Raw genomic sequence first — 25322 nt, 5'->3', positions numbered from 1 at the left:
GTGAATATTCTATTAAAATACATTTAAAGCTAGGAAAATGTGTAGAAATAATCTGAGATTAACTGCAACAGATGCTAAAATGCAATTCAGTTTTTCTAGAACCATGTAATCTGTCAGAGCAATAAGGCACTGTAATGTATAGAGGAGGAGTTACAAGTATGCACATTAGCAAGAAAGATCTAAGGCACCCTAATCATAATTAATATTAATTCCAAAACTCATCTTCAGACTCTTGAGATGGAATTCTAGTGGCATACAGGAATAAAACTGAAGAAGACTCCCAAAAATACAGAGGTAGTCTAGACTTTAATTTTATATATGTTCTCTGTATCTTACTACTTATGTTCAGTGCTTTCCTACAGCATTACTTGCTCAAAGACAATGTTACAGGCAGTGAAGCAAGTCGGAGTGGAAACACTCATTATATGATCTCTACTTTCTTGGGGGTGCGAGGTCACAACTGAAAAGTTTAGCACTGATGGGGTGAGTGAGACCACTGAAACGGGAGTCAATGTCAAGACAGCACAGTAAATTTTGGTACACTAAATCTAGCAACCTCACTTGTGGCTAATCCAGACATGAATTAAGCCACAAAATAATAAAAAATAGTTTAAAAGGTTTTGTCCAGGAAGAAGTGGAGTAGAAAATCACTTAGTTTAAAATATTAAAATTAAGAAATTTATGTCACATAATAATCTTTTGGAAATTATGTGTGCACCATACATTATGCATTTTGTATTTAACTTATGTTTCTATGAACTACCAGAAAATGTGATTCATAGAATGCAATGTTCAACTACCTCACAGACACCTATAACAAAGCATTCAGCCTGAACTTTGCACAGTTCAAGGCATCCATAGTATATTAGTTTGTGGTCAAAATACTATCTGTCACTTTTGACATCATATTTCCCCTGAAGAGTAAGATATCTAGTCATCAGGAAAAAAATTAAAATTCTTTCTATCATCATGTATTGCATAGAGGACAGAGATTTGTAAGGATTACAATTCATATTCTTATACGGCACAAAGAACATATTTTTTTCCTCATGTGATTTTCATAATTCTATTGCATTCCAGGGAAATGTCCTCTTTCCTCCCCCAAACTCCCTTCCCAAACTATTGTTGCAAGGCCGCATAGAGATGCTGAAAACCAGGAGAAGCAAAGAATCCTAAGAATGAGCAAGCAATTAACAACCATGCTTGATACCAAAAGCTTGCTCAGAAAAAAAGTTAAAGGATAAACTGGTCACAGTCTATGCTGCCATAGAACAATAGAAATTTAGTAACAGGAGTCATTAGCAGCCAAAATCAGCTTTCAAATTAAAGGAAGATGTTTTAAATAGTAGGGATAGTTCACCAAGTATTGTCCATAGTTGCTCCATTCATTAATTTGTTAAAAATCCAGGATGTAAACATTTTAAGATTACATGCTCATCAAACTCAAGACCTCAGCTACTGTAAAGTATCCAGGTCAGCCCTCCAAGATTACTCAGCTTTTTAAATTGTAAACTGTTCAAATATTTAAAACTTATTTCAAATTGTAAGAATTTTATTAAGTTATATCACACTATCAGAATTTTAAATAATATACTGCAATTGTATATGGACTGGAAATTGTTTGCAGCTCTGACTTAGTCATCTTCATTTCTGAAATACATGCAATGCCTCATAAAGTACGTAAAACTACTGCATCTGAATAAGTAAATACTAGAGACAGACTTAAAGGCAAAATAAATCTAGTTACTTCTTGAATTGAGAATAGAACTGCTGAGAACATTTCCAATGAGTTGGTATTTTCTGGTCAAAAGGCATTTAACTATAAAATAATTTTTCTTTGAGTGACATATTTTTGGTGGAAGCATGAGTTTCAATGTATTTTGAAGAACAGAGGCAAATCTGCTAGCTTACCTGTCCACAAGAGTTCCTGCGTGGTTGGTAGAAATTAAACCACCAAACTCCAATTTGCCTTCTAGCCTTTAAGTTTTTTATATCCCAATGTTTTTAGTACAGTTAGGCATGCCTCTCTCCCGGAAACCTTCAGTGCATTTCAAAAAAGTCGGAGCTCTATTCCCAAAGTACACTCAAGGTTCAAATTCATTTCAGTCCCTGTGAAGAAAGATTACACAACTAAAGCAGCTCTGATGACACTCATTTGTTAAACAAGGTAAAGCTTCCATCAGAGGTCAGTCTCAGAAGAGAGGCTGCTCGGAATAAATGAAGAAAAAGGCAAAAAAAAAGAGTCTACTTAAGTACTACTGAACATAATACAGAGCTGTTAATCTGCTTTCAAGTATTATTAGATCATTATATTCCCTTCAGTTTCAGTACTGAAATACTTAGACACATTATATTTCATTAACATAGGTGACTGAGGAAACTGGGGTGACTTCATTTAGGCATTACACAAAAGATGCTGAATGCAAGAATGGTAAGTGTGTAAAACAAACCCGGGATAGGTTATTAAGTACCTTTAACAGAGACAATCCTATAGCAACATTGGGTTTTTATTATTTTAACTTACTAACTGTACATAATCACTGTTTAATTCTGCCTCAGATATGTCTCACACATTCTCCTGTGATGTTAGTAACTACAAGAGTTCATCTTAACGTTATTGTGACTATTTTGTAAAATTAAATTCACACCTGAAACAAAGTCAGCAGTCTATGCATCTATAAAAATGCGATTTCCAGATAGTGACTTATGTTGAAGCACATTAGTTACAAATGCTAAAATAAAGTACTTCAAAGTGATAATTTTGATGAAAAGATGAGGGAAAAAAAAGACATATATTTTTATGCTTTTCTCACTCTATCTGGAATCTGGTTGACTTTTAGGACTAGCTTCCAAAGTAGAACAACTAATTTGAGAGAAAAGAAGTCCCTATGTTTTAGCAGAAATAATCTCGCCACTTGAAAAAACAGTGAATTGTAGCTAATAAAAAAAAAAACAACCCACAAAAAAAAAAAAACAACAAAACAAAAAAACCCACAAAAAACTCTATGGAAGGAAAAAAAAAAGTCTTTCCTTCTAATTGTAATCATTTATAATCAACTTTGTGAGAGACACTATATATACTGAACATGAAGAAAAGGGAAGTAAAGATCCACCTCTGTTTTGTCTCTACTGCATTTTTTGTCAAGAGTAGAGTGCTGATGTTCAGAAACATGGTGCTCCTATCATTACAAACTGCTTTTCTGGAAGAACCACCCAAACAAGCTTAGCCTATAGAATGATGCCATCAAACTTGAATCCTAACTGCTGTTATTCTGAGGTGCCTTAGAGAAATTAATTCTGCAGCATATTTGCACTGTAACAAAAAAAAAGAAAAAAAAAAAGAAAAAAAAGGAGTAAAACACCGTCTATTGACCGTTACTCTCTTTAATAAGGCACACACTGCGATCCTTTGAACTGAAGTTCTCGAGGCTCAAAAAAAAGTACATTGTAGGTAAAAACACCTCTATAAATTCCTACTCATGTACTTCAAAGCTGACTATCAAACCCCTTATTTTAGAACATAAGGAAGGATTAGTTTCTTTGACTTTTTAACGGTTAACCGTTGCACTAAATCTGCCTAAGAAAGATGTATTTCATTTGCAATGGATATAGTAAATGAAACACAATATTCCATCAGCATGGTAAAATCACCAAATAATTTATTTCAAGCTTTCTAAACTCCATTAGCATATTGTAACTTTCAACTATACCAACCGTATTTTATATCAACCCATGTATTGCATAATGCCCTGAAATCCCTTGTACCTGTCGCTAATACACTCCCATGTATATTCTCGCCTTCCATTATTCTTTTAGTGATGCGGTATTTTTTGTAGTCTAAATATTACTTCAAGATTAAAACTATGAATTACTACAATTTTAACATTCCAATACTTAAATTACTTTCTGTAATTTCATTGTGTTATGCAATCATCACTGATTCAAAGGTAGTATTAATTTCAGAGGTGATCTATCACATAAAAAAAAAAAAATTTTTCACATGCAGCAAGAATAAATCTCATAACTTCACTGTCTTTCAAGACATCACCACTCCTAAAGACAAAATGATTTACTGGCTTTGCTGACCCATTTTTCTTCTAAAAATTTAGAACCATCAGAAATATTTAATGACTTGATTTAAAGTGCTGAAATGGAAGCACGCCAAAAGCATATTAAAAAGCTGATTTTTCCCCAAGAACTAACACCTGTCAAATTAATAGGTTTTGAAGTGGATGACCTCATGTCCATTTCAACTTGCAAGTTTGCAAGTAAACGCTGTAAAAGGAATGTGTCATTTCCAAAGAAGCACGAAAGCACTATGCCCCTTTACGACTGTAAGATTTGCCTGCAGTGAGACTTCACTATGGAACCTCCATATTCTTTTTACTTCAAAAGCTAGTCATGTATGAGAATTAACCACCGTCCTTTGGAAACTACTGGCCATAACTTAGATGAAACTTTGGAAACTTTGGAAACTACTGGCCATAACAAAAGATAATTTTGAGACTGATTTAACTATTTACCATACCATTTCCAACCAAAAGGCCAAATGTCAATAGCCACACTTTCCCAGGAATGTCATATGAAAATAGCTCTGTACTGCAGCTTCACACCTTCAGCCTCAGCACAGTGGAACAAACCACAATCCAAATGTTCTAAGATACTTTTCCTGATAAACTTTGATGCAAGTATTAGCAAAATCAGTACTTATTTACAAACATAAAATTTTTTGAATAGGAATTCAAAATACTTCTAATACCACTTTCATTAGGATGATGCCTTCTCTAAGCAGCACAGTCGCAGCCGACCAGTGTTAGCCTACCCTTAGGAAAACAAAACCACTCAAGAAACAAAACCCAAAAAACTGCCATTGATTTATTTTTAAACATACAAATTTCTGCTTTAGGTTATTTTCTATGAAGATACGTCATATAGGATTAAAAGGTAACATGTTTCTAAATATCTGAGAAACGTCAGCGATGTTTCTACTGAAGAGCATTTCAAGCAAATGTCAAAATGCATTAGAAGAAAGAAAAATCAAACTGTAGGTGGAAGATGCAGTAGAGGAACAAATCAACCAGAAATTAACCATGTAATATATGTATTTTTTAGTGTATATATATATATACATACACACATTCACATAAACAAAACCTCCAGCTAGAACTAATGATTGCATATAACTAAAAAATTTCAAAAATTAAATGTTTCACTCCAATTTACTAGAGAAGACAAAAGTGTCAGTAAAGAATTCCTTTATTTATTAAACTATTTATACATGCATGAAGTGTCTTCTGCCTGCATTCTTTAGAACCAATATAATTATTTGTACATTTATGCAGTTTATGCTATTGGCAACATATCACATTACTTCAAGGTTCAAGTATAACAAACTTCAGAGACGGTAGCTTGAAAATAATGGAATAGAACTGAAAAAAAAGAAATCCTACTCAAGGGTATAAGAGTGGATATTAAAACAGCAAAAATGAAATACATCCTGTCATAAAGTTTTAGTGATTACCAATTTTACACTACTTGCTTTACTTACTATAATGGCATGCTTCCCACAAACTAGCATAAGACAGTGTTACAATAGTTAAAAGTCCATCAACAGTGTGAAAAAGTATGAAAATAATTCTGGGACACGGCCAATGACATGAAAAAACTAATTCTGACATTAATACCAACTGACCTGTATTTTCCTGAATGTATGCTTGGAAGTAGTTAAGTTCTTTAAGATTTTGATGCAACTAAGAAAAGTTCCTTAGATGGTTATCTGATACCTGTCCTGGTTATGCTCCACTACAATTTTATTTTTCCTATGTTGTAGGAAAAGATCTGTGGCATTACGAATACATTCTAAATTGTCTGTGGCTGTTCTTGAAGCAACACAGGCTCTAGCATCTTACCTAATCTTGCTGCATACATCAGGCTTTTCTAGGAAGGAGGTTACCAGCTCAGTGGTAATGGCCTCTGGTATAGATAGGAGAGACCAAAATTCAAACACTTGCAGCCACCTCTTTACTCAAGTATGCAATTGGCTAAATAACAAATAACACAGCAAGATCATGGTTCCAACATTCTAGAGCCTGCTCAGATTCTGCTCTTAGAATTCATACAAAATAAATCAAGTGTTGATTTTATTACTGTTCTGTGATAACTATGCTTTACTGTTGTATTTATTTTCTCATTTTTTTAAAAACATTATTTTTATCTGAAACACTACTACAATACAGGGTCTGTATTTATGTATTGGTTTGCATACTTTTGAAACAGCCTTTCTTTTTGTTCACAAGTCAATGAAATTGATGTTCTCTACTCTCCTTTTCAGTTTTACCTTTAGTGGCAAAGGCAAAATGTAATTCCTTATCTTTCTATGTAGTGCAGCTCTCACTGTATGCAAATGTGTCATAATTCAAAACTAGTTGTTTATTTTTGCACAGGCATAGCTAGCAGTATATGCCAGGTTATCTGTAATACATGTCTTGTGATTAAAGAAATAAAATATGGCTTTAATTAGAGAGATAAGAAGAGCTATTTAAATGTTTTCTTAAATATATAGGGAAGTCTTTGCTCTGCTGACATGGGGAGAGAAGAGAAAATCATCCTAGAATAACTTGAAATTTCTTTTTCCTGGGCTTTCTTAATTTTGAGGAAGTGCTAGATTTCTAGTTGCAAGTCAAACTATTGCATTTTCTTTCTCCTTTTTGTGTCTTTGCCTTGTTGATCTTACATAGAAGCAGGATTTAGTTTTCCCACCTTTGCACAGAAAAAAAAAGGCATCATATTAAAAATAAACCAAAATACAACAAACCCCACCCTAAATCCTTCTTTTTTCTTCTTCTGTGCCTTCACAATTCTTAATGTTAATTGTAACAACAAGATTACACAAACTACTTTAATTCCTAACCTTTATTTTCTATCGTACTACAACAGGGTTAATTCAGTTAATTCTGTAGCTACATCTTTTCCTGCCAGAGAAGGAAAATTACTGTCCTTGCATCTTCATTTAAGGGGAAACAGTTCTCCCATCTTTGTCTAATTTGGCTTGACAGAGAAGCTACTGGCTTCACTTCTTGAAATAATGAATCTTAAGATTACAGGAAAATTCAGGTAGGAAGGGACATCTGGCAGTTTCTAGTTCAAGCTCCTGCTCCAAGCAGGGTCAGCTGTGAGATCAGACTTGGTTGCTCAGGGCTTTGTCCACTTGCGTCTTGAACCCCGAAGAGAAGGGAGCCAGCCCAGCATCTCTTGCCAACCCAATGCAGCGCGTGGTTGTCCTCAATATAAAAACGTTTCTCCTCATATCCAGTCAAAACTTATTGTTTCAGCTTGTGCCCATTAACTCTTGTTCCCCTGCTACGCATCACTGCTTGGCTCCATAAACCCCCTGCAGGCACCAGGGGTTGCTGTTGGGTGACCTCAAAGCTTTCTATTCTCCAGGCTGAAACAGTCCTGCTCCCTCAGCCTCTCTTCAAAGGACGAGTGTTCCAGTCCTACCATCCTGGTGGCACTCTGCTGAACTTGCTCCAATTTGTTAATGTCTTCCCTGAACTGGGGGGCCCAAGACTGGCCCAACACTATCAGAATTGGCACATCCTAATCAGAAGCCAGCTTTTCCTCATACTGGCCTGGAAGATCTCAAAAGCTGTTCTGAAAAGAATTAAAAGTAGAACCTGATCCTGCTGGGCAAACCCCAAGCACCAAGAGCAAATACAAACTAGAGCAGCATCCCAGGCCACCTGCAAGTGCCCTATCGTGCAAAGGGCCTCCTTACTGCTGAAGCCCTGCTAGCTGCCTTCACCATCACCTGCCATCATGTCTCCCCGGCCACCCGTAAACTGCCCAAGTCTGACTTACAGTCCATAATGTACTCAAGTGGCCAAGGCTCTACTTGGGCCCCTGTGGTCGCGAAACAGCTGAAGCCCCATTTACTGCCCCAGACACCAAAGCCCTGCTCAGGGCCTCTAAATGGACAAGGTCATGCTAGCTGCAGTCCCACCTCAATGAGTTTTTCCTTCCCAACAGGTGCCTGGTCGGAGACAACGTGCCTGGCTGAATGCCTGCTGCAAGCCGTTAGTTCACTTAGCACAAAGCCCCCACCTAAGTCTGAATCCAAAGGGCTATTTTTCCTGATTGCATGAGGCAATACACGGGACTGTTACACGTAGTTACCTGAGCTCCTGCCTCTGCCTCTCGGTTTGCCAGCAAGTTTGCACTGGCAGCCGTTTCAGCTGCTTCAAATCAAATTTTCATGGGCCTGCCCTTGAAAGCCTCTCTTTGGTATAACACAGCAATGTCATACTCCTGCAAGGGACCACAGTAAGCAAACAAGACAGAACCTGGATGACTTTCCTCACTCTTTTTAATTTTCTATGTGATTCTCATGTCAGAGAGGCTGTTTACAGAAAATACAACAAAGACACAGCTACACATGATGGAATCCAGCTTCAGATGAACACACTCAATGTCTATTGTCTACACAGATGAAAGATGCTTAAGTTTGCTGTTACCTAGACACTTAAGGCCCAATTCCGTTGCCCTCAGAGATGCCCTGGATTATTCCTTCCTGACCTCCAGCTATTATTTCAGGAGGCTGCAGGTCTCCTACAGGTCCTCTGAAGTATTTATCAGTTTCATGTGGATGTCCCACATACTCTGCAGCATTTCAAACAGTACTAGCGGCATACACAGGTGTCAGTGATTTCAACTTATAGAAGCTGGTCATTTGAGTCATTCCTTTGGCCTAACTACCACAAAGACATATAGTCCATTGATTATATATTAGAGTTTAGACACTTAGCACACATTTAGACACTTCCACATGCAAAATCCAAACTCTCAAACTGTACAGAGGTGCCAGCTGAGGTTGAGGCATTGCTTTGATAGTACTATATGTAAAACTGAATGAATTGCAAAAATATTAAGCAAATGCCTTGATGAAATTCCTCTAAATGAATGTTCATGAATTATTCACTTGACTAAAAGCTGAACGATTAATTTGAACAATACTGCAAAATGATCTGAATAAACTATTTTATGACATTATTCAAACTACCTCTGGCTACAAGTATTCTGAAGCCATCTGGATGAACTCCTAGATGCCATCCTAGATTATCCTAAATGTTTCTTTGTGAAAAATTTTGTTGTCTTCATTTGTCCTATATCTATGCCAATGCAATTACTAAAAGGTAACACTACATTATCTTTCTGATAATTGTGACATCTTACAGATCTACATGAAGTTGGAGACCAACCCCATCGTCTTCCTATGACAAATGCAGTTTGTCCTAAAGTATCTGCACAAATTAATACTAGTTGTGTATGGAATACAATGAGCAACACCATGGGATCCTTTATTTGAGGAAGTCTTCATTTCAAAACCAAATAAAGCCATTTTCCTTTCTGGTATTTTGCAAAATGCATGTTTATGGCAAACTGTCACTTGTATTCAGATTTAGAACCTAGAAACTACAGTGATGGTTCCTTGGAAATGCTTAAAATAGATAAGATGGATTGACTGATTGCATATTCCTTTGAATTATTGTGAGAGCATCAGAACTATCTAAATCATGCCATGAAAAAAGTAGAGTTAGAAGTTATATAACTTCAAGTTGCTATAAATTGCTTCTTGTTGAAAGCTATATAAAACATTTTCAAATCTGTCATGTTCCACCTCTTCTGCTTTAAAAAAAAAAATCTTAAGTGAAAATGTCCAAGAAAAATATAAATCAGGCTTGTGTTGTTAAGTTGGAGCAAAAGATATGCCACCATGAAGACTGAAGACTCTTTTGCAATTAAATATAAGAACTTGGTCCATTTTTTTTTGTCCAGAATGTACTTATTACAATAAGACACATTTTATTATGTTAGCTAAATCAATGGAGCTAATTCAGCAACAAAACCAGCTCAGACATATGTCTTTTCTCACAGACACACTATCTCGACTGTTACTTTAATCCAAGTTCATTTCTTGAATACGGATTATATTTAACTTCTTTCTGCTGCTGATATTCCCACGTACCTTCAGAATGAGCTATCTGACAAAGCAGCCAGGAAAATACATTTTCTACTTTTCCTCCCACAGCAGCATGCAAGATGACTGCACAGCCACAGCATTCTAGAGAACATGCTCTACGACATCTGATTTGACCTCCGATCCCTGCAAGAAAACAGTCTCCAGTCTTGGACTACTTTGACCTACCATCAAGTAGGAGGAATGGAGTAGAAACAGTAAAAGAACATGAAGGAGCCAGAAACTGCTTTATTTGTAGTGGTGGAAACTGAAGAAATTAGCATAGTAGATGGCAGAAAATAGTACAGAGGTTAAAGCAGTGGGACGGCACGTAAAGACTACTCTTGCTAGTCCTGATATTAACCACTGTAGCCAATAGGAACTATAAAAACAGTGACAGTGAGATGAATGTCAGGTCCTTCTTTTCTATCCTGAAACACATATTTAAATTTAGAAAGGAACCCCTTTTCCCTCTTTTGGCTATTTTAAATATATAGAGACACATTTTTATAACTGTTATTTTGATTTTTTTTTACTGGCATTGAAATTTTAAAAGCCTTTAAAAGTGTTTTAACAGTTTCACTGGGACCACAGAGTGAAACTACTACCAAAGGAAGCTTTGAAAAAGAACACTCAGAGAAAGCACTCATAATTTTCAGTACAGAATATGCCTCTGCAAAAAAAACCTTCTTGCTTATTAACACAGGTGCCCCCCTCATTAAAACACATGGGCTGGCAAAGCAAAATAACAAAACAGTCATGGTAGAATTTTATTTGATATGTTGAAAGACTGTATCACCCAGCACTGAGCACCACTCTGTGATTATATCCTGTTTTATACTCTGGAAAACAACAGCCTCCTACAGCAACAAAGACAATTATAAGACAGCTACCATTTATCCCAGAAAAGCTCTTTGCTGCTTAGAAAAATACTAGAAAGGAAAAACAACCCCTTGCTAGTTAAATTAACTGAAATTAGCTCCTCTGATGATGTGTTCTTTAAATTGGGAAAGAAGAAGGGAATTTTTTTGTTCAGCATGATTTATTTTTAGACTGGCAAAGAGCAATGGTAAACAGAACTGAAGCTCTGTGGGCACCTTCTGAGGTTAAATTACCTTTCATGCCATTTGCACAGAACACTCTTCTCAAGCAGCTTGAGCAGATGGTCGAGACATCATTGTCCGTTTACTTGTATCCACAAAGATAAATGACGGCTCTTCAAAATCCTGAACAATATGACCGTTGTGATGCTTTAGGCTGCCAAGGAAAAAATATATATACAAATAAATATAACGTTTGTTGAAGAGGAGAAAAGAGTTTTGATTGATTAAATTTCATTTAAAACTACTAAAATTCCCTCTATTTGTTCATATATTTTTCTGTAAGCTGGAATTATTTTGCTAAAAGGAACTAATAGATTCCAGAATACTTAGCAAAGTAGGAGATACAGGTGAAAACAAATCATATACAGTAACTCTGACTGAAATAAGAATCTACTATCTCTGCACAACTTACTTCTACTGTATACAGCATTTGCTGGAGCATGCTGCCAAATAACAACCATTTCTGCTTACTGGGCCATAGAGATGGTCAGAGATTTCCAGGACCAAGCCAGAGCAGACAACTATGAGGGCACAGCAATCCACCCACCCAGCCAAGTACTGGTAGAGCAGGTCATGAAAGTGGGAGAACACGCTGGATGTGGTTTTTAGTCATTTAGTCGTTAAGAACTTCCCAAATTTCTTTGAGAGCAGCCCTGGTGAAACATCACCAATGTGTGCATTTTTTTTTGCCAACAAGCAACTTGCTAAAAAGGCTCTTTTATTGAAAAAAATTACTACTAACAAAGAATAAATTTAAAGGATTGGATACAACATGCACAGCTATGAAGAAAGCTCTGAACATTTAGAACAATCTTTGGTATTTAAGAGTAAGGTGAGCAGACATTAATCTTTGGACTTGCAACTAATAATTGCACAACCTATCACTCTTAAAAGCTCCTGAAAGAAAAGGAAAAGCAAGGTTGCTGATTATGGAGAGAACGTCATGGAATCAGCGAAGGGGCCCAGACACCGAGTTCAGTACACACAGCAAAATAAGATAGAACTGGGTTTAGAAAATAACAGTGAAATTAGGTAACTATGACTCACCAGCCACTCAACTTCCTAAAACCAGCAGATACTGCAAAGTATTTAATTAACTAAAGTTTCATATAAAGATGGATAGCTGTTTCTAGAATAACTGCTTGTTTAAATAATGACACAACAAATAAAATTCATATCCTCTGATACCACACACTCCACAGCAATGGCAGGTAAACAGTGGATGCATTTCTCCCTCTCTCCATTCGATGATCAATTGACTTCTTCAAGTCTCTTTTTGCTGTGCTGTTGGCATATTCAGCATGCCTTAGAACAAATGTACAATTTAGACATTTAAGATTCTTGTCAGGTTTTTAGACATTGGTAACACTCATTGGAATAATGAAAGAAAGGAAAAGACAGGTTGAGATAAATTTCAGGCTTCGGCGTCTAGTAAATCAAAGTAATATGCTTTGATAATGGAGGAATAATTATAACTCATATAAGAGGAAATAAGTTTGAAATAGAATCATAGAATGGTTAGGGTTAGAAAGCACCTTGAAAGGTTATCTAGTCCAACTCCCCTGCAAGGAGCAGGGACATCTCCAACCAGATCAGGTTGCTCAGACCCTCATCCAACCATGGTCTTGAATGTTTCCAGGGATAATAATAATGTAAACATGAATGATAATTTAATTTTTTAAAATGTTAACAATTAGGAAAACAGAACAATTTATGTTCATTTGGAAACACAAGAGAAAGCCCAGATGGGAAGATTTTTCCTAGTTCTCCTCTCCATCTCAGAGAAGGAGGAAACCCCAAAGTATATTTGTTCTGAATTGTGCCTTGTGCTAGCTTTCGTGCTAATGTCTTTTCCATAAAAAATAAAATCAAGGTCTTTCTTTCCCCAAGGGAGCACTCTCTCTGCTTCACTTCCCCCACTTTTCGCCATAACATGAAATGGATGGACACTGTTCCTCAGCTGCTTGTCTCCACTTAACATCCCCAGCTACATTTGCCTATTTGCAAATGCAATACAATGAAAGTCAGGAACACACTCATGAACATGTACAATATGAACATACTGGCTGAGAGAATAAGAAGTTGGACAATACAATCATCCATCTCTCAGCAAACCAACACTGTGTCTTCCAGTATCAGTGGACTTCACTTAGAAGGATCTCTATATTACAAACTGGACACTGTTTTCTTACTCATAAACAAACTGATAAATTGTTAAAAAATGCACAATATATGTATATTAAAAACATGTAAGAAGGTCTGTAATGAACCTGATTAAAATGTCCTTGATCTCTAAAATAAAACATTTTCACTGAAAACACCAAAGTATACATTTTGATTGCCCAGTAAAAACAGAGAGACATTGAATAATAAATACTAAGGCAGCTGCATTGTGATTAAACATCGTGTTTCAGTGATACCAGTTATAAAGAATCTGTCATTTTATAGGAAATATGGCAAACTAGCATTATTTACAAATGTGATACTTGAAATGTGTTCTAAATAACTTCCATCCTGAATGAACTGGAACATCTATAAATGTTTTAGCTCTCTGCTTACCTCTCTCCAGGCATGAAATTGCCCAAAAGCATATCAACAAAATGAATTTGAAACTGCTGTGAATAAAACTCCAGCAAATCAAATGAAATTTCACTTTGTTTTGTTGCTCTTACTAGGAGCTAAGAAGTGCCACGAAAGGTAGACTGGTAAGAGCAATACACACACACATACACAGAGGCACGCGTACGTGGGTACAGATGGACAAACTGATTTCCAGGGAAGTGAGGATGAAAATCCAGGTGCAGAAACCATTTATTCTTCCTTTGTAAAGCAGTCACCAATGATGTGTCCCCCCGACATAAATTATTTTCTAGATCCTCTTGTAAGCTGGACTACAATTATCACTCAACAACAAGTTGTCAGCTGAGGACTGGACTGTTCAAAGCTGCTGCAAAACATGAGATAGAGATTTTGGCTGTTTTTCCCTTTGTACAACTGGGCATTAATACATCTTCTGATGACCAAAGATAGTTTTCTTTCTGCTGGTTTAGAAGCATAAAAGGCCTCAGTGAGAAGGTTGGGAAGGTGTTCCCATCTCTCCATTATGCATGAAGTTAAACTGAACATTATTTATGGAGAGGGAATATGCTGCACACTCTCAGGAATAAGATTCACTAAAAACAAGGAGATGAAGAACAACTTTAGTTTTAGCAACGCAGGTGTACTGCACGTGATTCCAGAAGGAATTTCTCAGTACATAACTCCTTTCAGACTCCATCTCCTTTCTGAGTCCACATAAATGTTGCAGAAGAATACAGTGAGATTACTGAAATCTCAAATATCTCCCAAGGATATCTGAAGATACAGCAGTTACTATTCCATAATCATAGAAGAGAGGTAGCACTAAATGGAAAAGCCGTACTTAGTCTCAGTAATAGGACTGACCAGCCTGGAACACGTTTTGAACAGACAGCAATTCCGAAGGGGGTGCATCAGAGGTAAAAGAGTTCAGTAGAAAAATGCCGATCAGGAAACCAGGTAAGGGACAATTTGGTGCTGAAATTAGTAAAACTTGCCTTTTAAATCTTGCAGAAAATGGTTTATGAAGTTTGCAGTTAAGACATATCTACAGATTCAGCCTCAGTTCAACAAATATGTGCACTACTTGACTAGACCACTTGAATGTGCACTACATTGACAAGACTACTTGAAACTGCGTATTCCAGAACTGTAGTTATTTCTTATTTCCTATGTCTTTGTTTCACTAAATGTAGCACTACCAAGATGTCATCTCCACTATAATATCAGAGAAAGAATAGATATTCATACGAATAATCTTGTAAGTCGATGGGGGAAAGGACGAGCTCCATAATAACAGGGACTGATCACAGAGCATTCCATTAAGACCAAGCAGAAACCTCTCCCTGAGCAACCAATGCTGTGGTTGTAAGTAACTTATTGGCTCCTGACTTGCTGAAACTAGTAGCCCAAGAGTTTACAGACTGACACGTGATTCTACAGCAGTAAATGAAATGGAAGATTTCAAGTGTAACATACATTACTAAGGGCAGAAATATTTGTGTCTTTAAATAAAAATTAATACCATGGCACATTTGAAGCAATTTTTCCCTTGAACATGCATGTCTTTCAGACACTTGGCAGAAATCATGCCCATTTATGCAAGGTTAGAATTTCATTACCCAAGTTCCAACATCTAAAGAAGCAGAAAGAGGAAACTAATGTAATATCCAACCCTATACAAATCCCAAGCAAGTCTTTTAAGACTCTAGTGAATTAAATTTTGTGACATTGTGTAAGAAAATATAAAATGCATGATTACTTATTATTTCCTACTTTGTGCAGACACTTCTGCAGAATGGGTGCTAAAAGCACTACCAAATCAAAATGACGACATTTCACAACACTTTTTAGAGGTATAAAGAAACACCAAAGATATTAGCAAATTGTTACACCTCATGCCTTTCAAGAACTACAGAAGTGTAGGTTGGTGTAATCTGCAGTGTCATAAACTGTGACAAATAGTAATGAGTTTCAAGGTGTCTTTTCTAAATGTATATCTCTGAAATCTTTAATTGCATTTCCAAGACATCTCAGCTTCCAAGAATTAATCGCAGATTTTCTGTTATTTCTGCTTGCCCCTATTCTATTGTAACTTTTATTAGAATAAAGACCTGTTTTCAGTACACAGACAGTCACCTCTTCCATTCTGGGAAGTGAAGACTTCATTAAACTTACAGAGCCACTGATGACAGGGCTCCACCAAACACAAGCCTTATCTGGCTCAGTTAATGTTCTGGACATCTGAAAATCTCCACAGAGATAAATGATGACTACCTGGACTCCCAACAACTTCAGTGGAAGTACTGTTAAGCTGGAGGTCATTAAATCCTTAGCAGTTACACATTAATTCATTGGCAGCCAAGAGGCAGTATCAAATTTAATTTCTTTGGGGAAAGGCAAAGCAACTCCCTTTTACATGGAACATTCACAGAGCAACTGATAACATCCACCTTTTTCACCATGAGAATGGTCAAACCCTTGAGCAAGCTACTCAGAGAGGTCATGGAATCTCCGCCTTTGGAGATATTCAGAACTCCATGGGACAAGGCCCCTTGAGCTACCTGATCTAGCTTTGAAGTTGTCCTTGAGGTCCAGAAGCCCCTTTTAAGCTAAAAAAAACCCATCTGAATCGATGCAAAACTACTTTATCCTCAGCTGAACTCACAGCAATATCCAGAACTCAAGGTAGGAATTTGATTTGTTCTACTTCAGGCACTTTCCAAAAAGAAGGGAAGCTGAGCCAGGGAGTTCCAAATGATCTGAATTGCTTTGCAATGGCCATAGAAGAATAGCACCTCAGCTTTATGTTTCATAAAGACAAAGCTGCTCCAGTGCTATAAAATCCTTAATCTCCAGCTCATGCTTCAGTAGTGACTCCAAAGAAGGATTGCTAGCAGCCAAAAAAACACCAGCATAGTTGCCTGCCACATATGGGTTTTCCTTTGAGGTCTCCCATCTCACTAATGATGAGGTTGACTTGGCCTTGCATACAAGATTTAGCAAAGAAACAGCTTGCAGAGATACTGAAGTGGAAAACAGAGAAAATTAAACTGGTTGTCTTCCTATTTTACAACCTACTGCAATTACCGTACTGGGGAGATGCCATCCAAAGACAACACTGAACCACACAAACAGGAACAATTTCATTAGCATCCACAGAGTGAACCTTTCCCCAGGTGTAATTTAAGGAGCCCTTAAAATATGCAATTCTATCTACTACTAGTAATCCTCAATCGCTTCCTACTGTAATTCTAGTTTCCCTCTATGTGAAATCCTGCAGTCAAATCTACTTTCAGGATGACTGCCCTGATTAATAACTCTATAATGTCTGCACTCTCTGCTGGATAAAGCATTTCTTTGTTCAGAAGTAATCCTTTTCCTCTGAACGCTGGCAATTTCAGTGCTGAGGGAATGAATCACCACCGCTTGGTGCTGCCATTCACACTGCTGGGACGTGTAGTCATGTGGAGTCATTCTGAGCCATAATATCTTATCCTCCTCAGTCAGCTGTGGATTATGACAGTGGAAGGACTATATAGATGCAAGTAACTCACAGGTCATCCAATATGTTTGTCAAAAAGACCAGAGCAACTTCACAGATACTGGATGAATTCTGAATACCTCATGTTTTTCATTTTCAGTACTAACTTGTCAAAGAATCATATTTGCTGGAACAAACAAGGCAACCAAAAAGGCAGAACACAGTATTACAGGATGCAGTTTCTGGAAAGAAATGGAAGGGAAAACATGCTTTGTTCTATGTTAAGTTACACTACAGTTTGCTGAAAAACAGATCTACTTGGCAAAAGTGGTGAGTATTGGATTTTGCTTCACAAACTAGAATTCAAAAGAAAGTAAAGATCTCTTGAGTTTTTACACATCAGTGACAGAGGTACTCTTTACAATGAGGAGCAAATGTTCAGTGGCCTGACTTGAGACTCATGTATCACAAAGGGTAATTTAGTTCACTGCAGAGATCTGAGCATGAGTCAATGATACCTCCAGGTATCAAACCTACTGATGGGCAATTAACTACTATGGGTGTCAGTGCTTTTTGAAAGGTCATTTCATCTGGATGTAGAAGAGAATAATTTTAGAAAAAGTATTTTCACAGAACAGTGTTAACATTTACCCGCCTACATCTATTAGGAGAAAAAGTACCTTTCAATAAAGGATTTAAAAATTACGATGACCTTATAGGTCCCATCCAACCATGTGATTTTATGATTCTATGATTCTAAACAAGTTTATTTAACACATTTTATAATGATCCTACGCAACAGCATATTAATAAATTTATGTTTATGACTGAGAGGCAGAATTGTATAGAAAAACCCACTGAGGAAGAAAGGCTGAAACATGCATTGTCTCTTCAGCTTAGTGGGGCCATTTCACCTGAATTTAAATGACTTGAGTAAGATTATGCAGTGAGTCAGCTCAGAGACCAGAATAGAACCAGGGAATTGTGGCTCATTGTCTCTGTCTTTAACCATTAACTCACACTCCCACACTGAGAAAAATGGATGGTACTATTTTATTAAGCCCCCCAATGTATTTAAATCACATCAATAGACTGAACTATATTAGAGAAAAAAAAAACATAAACTGAGATATAAGCCTGACATCCAGTCTGAAACTTGTGTGACTATGAATATGAGTAGAAAAGGGGCAATATTTGTGTAAACTGACAGACCTACAAGGTTTACCATTGAGTCTGCTAGCTTTGATTGCTTTGGGTTCTCTTATAACTAAAATATGTTAATCTCACTTTCATAGAATCATAGAATCATAGAATGGTTAGGGTTGGAAGGGACCTTCAAAGGTCATCTAGTCCAACCCCCCCTGCAAGGAGCAGGGACATCCCCAACTAGATCAGGTTGCTCAGAGCCTCATCCAGCCTGGCCTTGAACGTTTCCAGGGCTGGGGCCTCCACTACCTTTCTGGGCAACCTGTTCCAGTGTTCTATAACTCGCATCGTAAAAAATTTTTTCCTAATTTCCAATCTAAATCTACCCCCCTCTATTTTAAAACCATTACCCCTCGTCCTATTGCAACAGGCCCTACTAAACAGCCTTTCAAAATAAAACAAAAAAAATGCAGAGGTCTCCAACCACAAAGAAGCTCTTTAAGTAAAAATTAGATATGTATTTGTTACTGTAGAGGTTCATTCTATCATAAATATACATTTTAAACTTTCTGTTGCAATTGCTTTTAAAATCTCATGAAAGTATACTAATGCTTCCAAAGTGCTTCAATAAACAGAGCACTGGATAGCTGTCTCCTAACACCAAATCTGTCACTTCAGCCTAAGGACAGCAGAGGACAGATGCCCTGAAAAGCTCCATTTATATGGTGCTTTACAGTACAATTTAAAGAAACTTTCCAATATTTAAATAAAAAATGCACGTTCTGATCATATTTAGCTCAAGTTAACATCTAGTAAGGAAACAGATCAACTCTTTATCGCTAACAGACTCTCTCTTAATTAAACACAGATTTCAAAATGCAATATGCATTCTGGAGAATATTATCTTTCTTTCCTTCTTTCTTTCTTTCACACGTTATGTTTTTCTTTCACTCATTCTCAGACGGTCCCCTTTTTGCCCTGCAAATGTGAAGGATCTGTTCTGGAGTGTCTCAGGACAGTAACAAATCTGCAAGCGCTGCAACCCCAGCTTAGTGTGGACTGTTCTAAAATCAGTATCAACTGTTTCCAGATCTCTTCTGATGCTGCATTATTCCCAAACATATTTTTCATCTGGAACTCAAATACTTGAATGCATTTGAAATTATCAATAGCCACTAAGATTAGACAAACCACTGGATAAGCACAAATAAGAACAATTACTTCACAACCTGTTCCAAGTAAGAAGCAGCTCACAGCTTCCCTGAAAGAGGCACGGATTAAGAACTCCCATTCCAGTTAACTGGGATGAGCTGGTTGTATTTCACTTTTTCAGTGCTGCACAGAATTCACTCTGCTCTCAGTCACTCCTCCTCCGAAAAGACGCTGGGGTGCAGGCCATACACTTTCACTCACACTCCCTCCAGTTGCTCACAGAAGGTAAATAGCAAGTAAATAGCAATTGTTCTCTTCCCCACAGCAAGAGTCAGGGGCTGATCACTGCTGAGTTAAGGAAGTGGAATAACTCTCCCCAGTCAGCCAAGAAGTAGAATCACAGAATTATTTAGGTTGGAAAAGATCTTTAATATCATTGAGTCCAACTGTTAATACCGCCAAGTCCACCACTAAACCATGTCCCTAAGCACCACATCTACACGTCTTTTAAATACCAATGTATGTACAGCTGATGTCAGAATATTTTTTAAAATGTCACCTGCAGAGAGAGCTATAATATATATGGATATATGTTCCTTGTCAACTTGCAAAGCTCCTTAGTAGACACACGTTTAAGGCTTATGGATCACAGAACTGAAAATGACCAATTAAAGCTGCTTCAACATGTTAAATAAGGAACAAAACAGAAGAGGGAGCTGAGAAGGCATCAGGAAACTGTGATTATACAGAAAGTGCAGGATCTGCATATTGTCAGCTTGCACACTCAAGGTGAAATTTTCCTGAAAGATACAAATAAACAAGAATTATGAGTGATATCAGCAAATTATATCCATCTGACATAACTAAGATAGATTTCTAAGCTATGTATCTCTCTTTTGACTGTAAGAGAAGGGTGTCATACATGGTGTCATATACCCTTGCAGAACCTTCCCAGCAACTGCTTGGGAGAAAGAAAGAGTGGTTTAGTTGCTCCACATATTGTTTTCTTGGAAGTAATCTTTATTGCAGTGCTGGCAGACACCTAAGAGTGAACCAAAAGATCATTTTGATATACTCTTTGACAATAGGTATAAGATATGGGTTAAGAAGCAGTAGCACAGGAAAATAAAATAAAATAGTTTGCCTAAGGTAAAACATCAGACCACTAGCAAAGTTGGGAATACATTTAAGATTCTAAGGATCTTCTATGGAATGATCTTCTGGAATATGTTTTCTCTGTAATATCTGACTTTTTTTTTTTAAACATAAAAATTATGTCTTCAGAAGACCATAAACTATTTTTTAGACTCCTTAAAGCTCCAAATACCACTGAAAATTCATACAAGGTCGCTATAAAGCCATTATCCCCATCTATAACACACACACAAAAAAATGGTGTTGTCTTGTGAAATTACCAGCCAGAAAGTTTAAAATAAACCAAAGGAAAATATTTTTCACAGACTGGGCATGCAAACTGAGGAACTCATTCTCTTAAGGTATTAAGGAACTAAAAAGTATGAAGAATTCAAAAAGAGACAGACAAGTTCATGGAGAGTAAGCTCACTGATCATAACTAAATACAGAAACAAGCTCCTTAACCCTTGATGCTCAGTCCTGGTGTGCCTCATTTCTTGTACTTTTTCTGTAAGCTTTCACTGCTGATCACAGTAAGAGAAAAACGAGCTGGACCTCTGGTCCCACTCAGTATGGCAACTTTTATGTTCAGCAGAGCTGAAAGAGCTCTCCTTTATGTTCAGGAGAGGATGGCTAGTCATGTACAAGCTTCTCAACTGTCAAATTAATGAAGCAGACATCTAGAAACACCAATCATACTTGCTTGGTTTATTCTTCCAGGTCCTTCAAGGTCATCAACTTTTGGTAAATGATCAAAAAATATAATTTTAACCTGCTCATTGTTTTGCAAATTAACAATAGCAGTCTACTCTGCAGTTCCTCTGATTGCCTCAGTAAAGCCCTAGAGGGTCCTAAAAATGGGTTTTAGCTGAGTGCTAAGGCAAAGGAAAGAAGGAAGAATGGAGATGTAAGGAGAAGTCAACAGTCTTTTTCTCTAATGAGCCGAAGTTAGTTTCTTCCATGGCTACCTTAACATGGACTATGCATTGTTCAAAATGTTGTATTAGTCAAGACAAACTCCCTGCATTTATCTCCTCCAGAAAAATCTGCCTTTTGGAGTGGCACTTCTTGACACCACCAACCAGAGTCTGCAGGCAAAGCCACTTGAAAGGCATAATCAGCTAAAAACAATTCGAAATGCAGTGAAGTTATCACTAACAGTGTAACACCAGCTAATAGTGATACTCCTGTCCAAATACCCAGAACTGCTTGGCTTCAGATTCTCTGAGCATTTGTTAGAGCAGTTCTTTCTTTGATGGGGAGAGCTGAAGGTGTTGATGCAAGTGTTTAAAATGAGATGCGAGTTTTGAATTTCAAAACTTCATTATGAGGGTGGTTTGAGGCTAGTAAAACCTAATGCATCTTTTGAGAGAGTAAGGGACTGCTGGGAAAAGCCCTTCAGTCTGAGACATTAGAACCATTAGAACTTTTTTTTTGGTTCAGAGAAACATAAATAAAATCTGGCAAATTGTTACGTTAGGGCAGTATGACTGCAGAAAGCATCAGTTGCCTTTAACATTTACTGCTGTATCATTGCTATGTACTGAGCATGAAATCCTGAGCTGTTGCTTTGCCTTCTAACAACCATCAGAAAACAGATAGGTAGATGGTGTGGTGGCTCTAAAGAAGTGGTACAAACTGCACAAGAAAGAAACACCAAATTTGCATCTCTTTCACAAAATCTACTTTCTTTCCCAAGGAAAAATATGGTAGAAGTTGACTTTCACAATAAGAAAAAATGTTTACTTGGGTATCATTTAATAATTTAATTATCAGGTTTGACATGAACAAATGTTCAAATTATGGCAGATTTTTAATATGTATTAAAAATAAATGCCTCCTCTATAGAGCTCTCTATTTGCCTGTGTACTTTTAAACTCTTCTAAATATGATTTTGATAATGTAATCAGCTGCTTGAATCAACATAACCTAATTGAAGTAATATTCCAAAGAGCATTATTTCTATTATTGTAACATCCCTGGTGTGTAGCTGTAAACAGACAGATGAATGACAGCAAATGACCTAGATAAATGTGTCCCAATAGCTGTCACTCCTTAGTCTTGACCTTCTGACACTGTCCCAGCTGTGCAATAACTTGTCCCAGCATTAAGGGAGAGGCAATCTCAGGGTCATTCTATTCTGGGCAAACTACTAATATTTCTCTGCAGACACATGATCTCATAAAATTAGTGGACTAAAATGTATTTCTAAAATAAGATCAAAAGAAATATTGAACCTTTCTACAGCTTCTTATCTCCCACTGTAAAAATAAGTAATAAGTAAAGAATGACAGTACTAAATTAAATGTTACGCGTATTTCACTGGTAGTTGGATGTTTTGGCATTTATTTTCAGCTCTGTAACTCTGAAAGTACAGGTCTCAACAAACCTTACTCCTAAGGAATCCTATTTCAAGTGCCTTTTAGTAAACAGAAGAAAGGAAGATAAATGACAGAAAGTACTTCTGACTTAATGCATTCAGAGTTGTAATCTATATCCTGTATAATTCAATGCACAGTGGTAATTCACAAAAAAAAATATTCTGGGCTATAAAAGAAATCCCCAAGCAATCAGATAATATGTAAAACAGGGTGAGAAACTATGACCACTGCAGAATACTAGCGTAACAAATAATTCAGAGAGCAATGTGTATGTTATAAAATATATGCTAAATTATACACACAAAGTATCCATGTTTTTTACCTAAGAAATCAGTCTTGCAATGTTGGGTGATGCCTGCATTCCAGCAATATCCTGCAAACACAGTCAAGAAGCTTAATACAAAACCACACCATTAACTTACATAACTAGAGACTGAATTTAGGAATGCCCCTACGTAGCCTCAAATATCCCCAGATTTTAAAGCAAAAACAATCTCCATTGTTAAGCAGCAGAAAATTTTACCAAAAGTTTTAAAAGCAAACAAACCAGATGTGCTGGAGTAACATCACTAGTAAAATGTAGCCTAGCCTCTGCTGTTTTTACCAGATTCTGCTTGCACACTCTAACAGGAGTGAATAATCTATTGTGATGGGGAAGAGAAATTAAAAACCTTTTATCAGTTTCATTAATCATCACAGCAAAAAGCCAGAACTAAGGTTTTCTGTCAAGAGCATTACATTTTAAAATTCTGCTGGAAGGAAGTTCTAAGAAAAAGTCCACCGTTTTGTCTTTCCATCCTTACTCACTTTTTTACATTACATTAGGAAATCACTGCCAGAGCAGTGTGTTGTGTAATAGGCCCGTGAGACAGGGGGGCATATTTTCCTACGACGTCCAACTACTATGGCACCGTGTAACAAATTAAATGCAGTTTAACTATAAAGTCTCTCTTTAAAAAATAAAAAAAAAACCCCACACCTAAAATACTACTATATAATTGAATTTAGAGTCAAGTAAAACCAGAGAATTTTATTGTGAAGTTTTGTTTGTTTGCTTTAAGACTTATAGATATTGTTGTCAGTAAGTGAGATATACACAACTGTAAAATGTTCAAAAGTCTTCTTTCAGATAGACACCTTGCACACCTTTAGGCATGCTTAAATGATTGTGAGCAATGGGTGCTTCCAGAAGGCTAGAGGAAAGGAAGTCCTTATTCTGTAAGATACAGTTAACTATATATAGTTAAACTCCAAGACCCAGTGAACTCATGCCTGGATCAATGGTAACTGCCCACCTAGAATTTTCTTAGTTCTCTTCCCCCACAAACTGCACTAGATACTGTCATGTGGCCCAGAAAAAAATTACAATTTGGCCTCATTTTGATTCATTACAATTCAGAATTATGAAAGAAGCGCAACTGTGAGATCAAATTGTAGACTGAAGGACAGAGATCACGCAGAGCTAATAAACTATTATCTTTGGTTTCTAAACACACCTAAGCTGCTCAGAAACTCTTGAACAAAAAGGCCTCTCTATATGGTTGGCACTTTTCACACATAACCAGCATGCTCATATCAAAGTCAGTAAAGAGAGTGTCAGTTTCATTCCATTTTTTTTTTCTCTGAAAAATGGGTTTCTCCTTTGAAAGAGTGACCTGTGTAGGTAACTGGGCGATTTAAATGTTCACTTAAGAAAACTAAATAGCAAACAAGAGGGTGAGAAAAGGGTTGAATTTCATCAGTTACAAGTTTGTCATCGATTCACTGGGTCCAGAATTTCACACAGCTATATTTGATCTGAAGCATTTTTAAAAACCAAAATCAGTATAAGAACTACGATCTCACAGTCATCATTTTTTTTTTTACATTTTAATGGAAATCAGTGATAATAGAGCCTTTTGAGGCTATTGCCTATCATTTCTGACAGAAAATTACTTAAAGGCATGCATTTGCTGACTGCTTTGCTAACAGTGCTTTTACTTCCTCATCAAGCCAAATCCAAAACCAACCTAATCCACTTTTCTGCCAATACTGAATTGACCTTTATTGTACTTACACCCTAGCTAGGTTTATATGACCAAAGACCAACATTTCAGTTCCATCTCTCAAAGACATACGCACAAACCTGCACAGAATACTTCTGCCTAACAGCACCCTTTGAGAAGTGGATTATCGTGATAACTTTCCTCAGAGTTTCTTGTGCTTGTGCTTTATTTTTACCTGCAAGCAGGTCTTAGTTCACAGAAGCTATCAATGGCAGCAGCATCTAAGAGTGTCTGTATCTTATCTACAGGGAGGGGAGGTATAGGTAATTTATTTTGCAATTAATT

The 25322-nt window shown here is 36.9% G+C and overlaps 1 protein-coding gene across 1 annotated transcript in view; it reads right to left on the bottom strand.

Moving 5' to 3' along the window:
• The window catches only part of DLGAP1 (DLG associated protein 1), a 423051-nt gene that overhangs the window by 329072 nt on the left and 68657 nt on the right, over window positions 1–25322 (bottom strand). Inside the window, exon 2 of the mRNA XM_086740672.1 lies at window positions 11131–11272. The gene's annotated coding sequence lies outside the window, so the exon portion shown is untranslated. The remainder of the gene's footprint in view (window positions 1–11130; window positions 11273–25322) is intronic.

This window comes from Chlamydotis macqueenii, chromosome 2 (genome assembly GCF_036417535.1).
Source record: "Chlamydotis macqueenii isolate bChlMac1 chromosome 2, bChlMac1.mat, whole genome shotgun sequence".
In the NCBI taxonomy this organism is placed as follows: domain Eukaryota; kingdom Metazoa; phylum Chordata; class Aves; order Otidiformes; family Otididae; genus Chlamydotis; species Chlamydotis macqueenii.
This window is presented reverse-complemented; position numbering and strand designations above follow the sequence as displayed.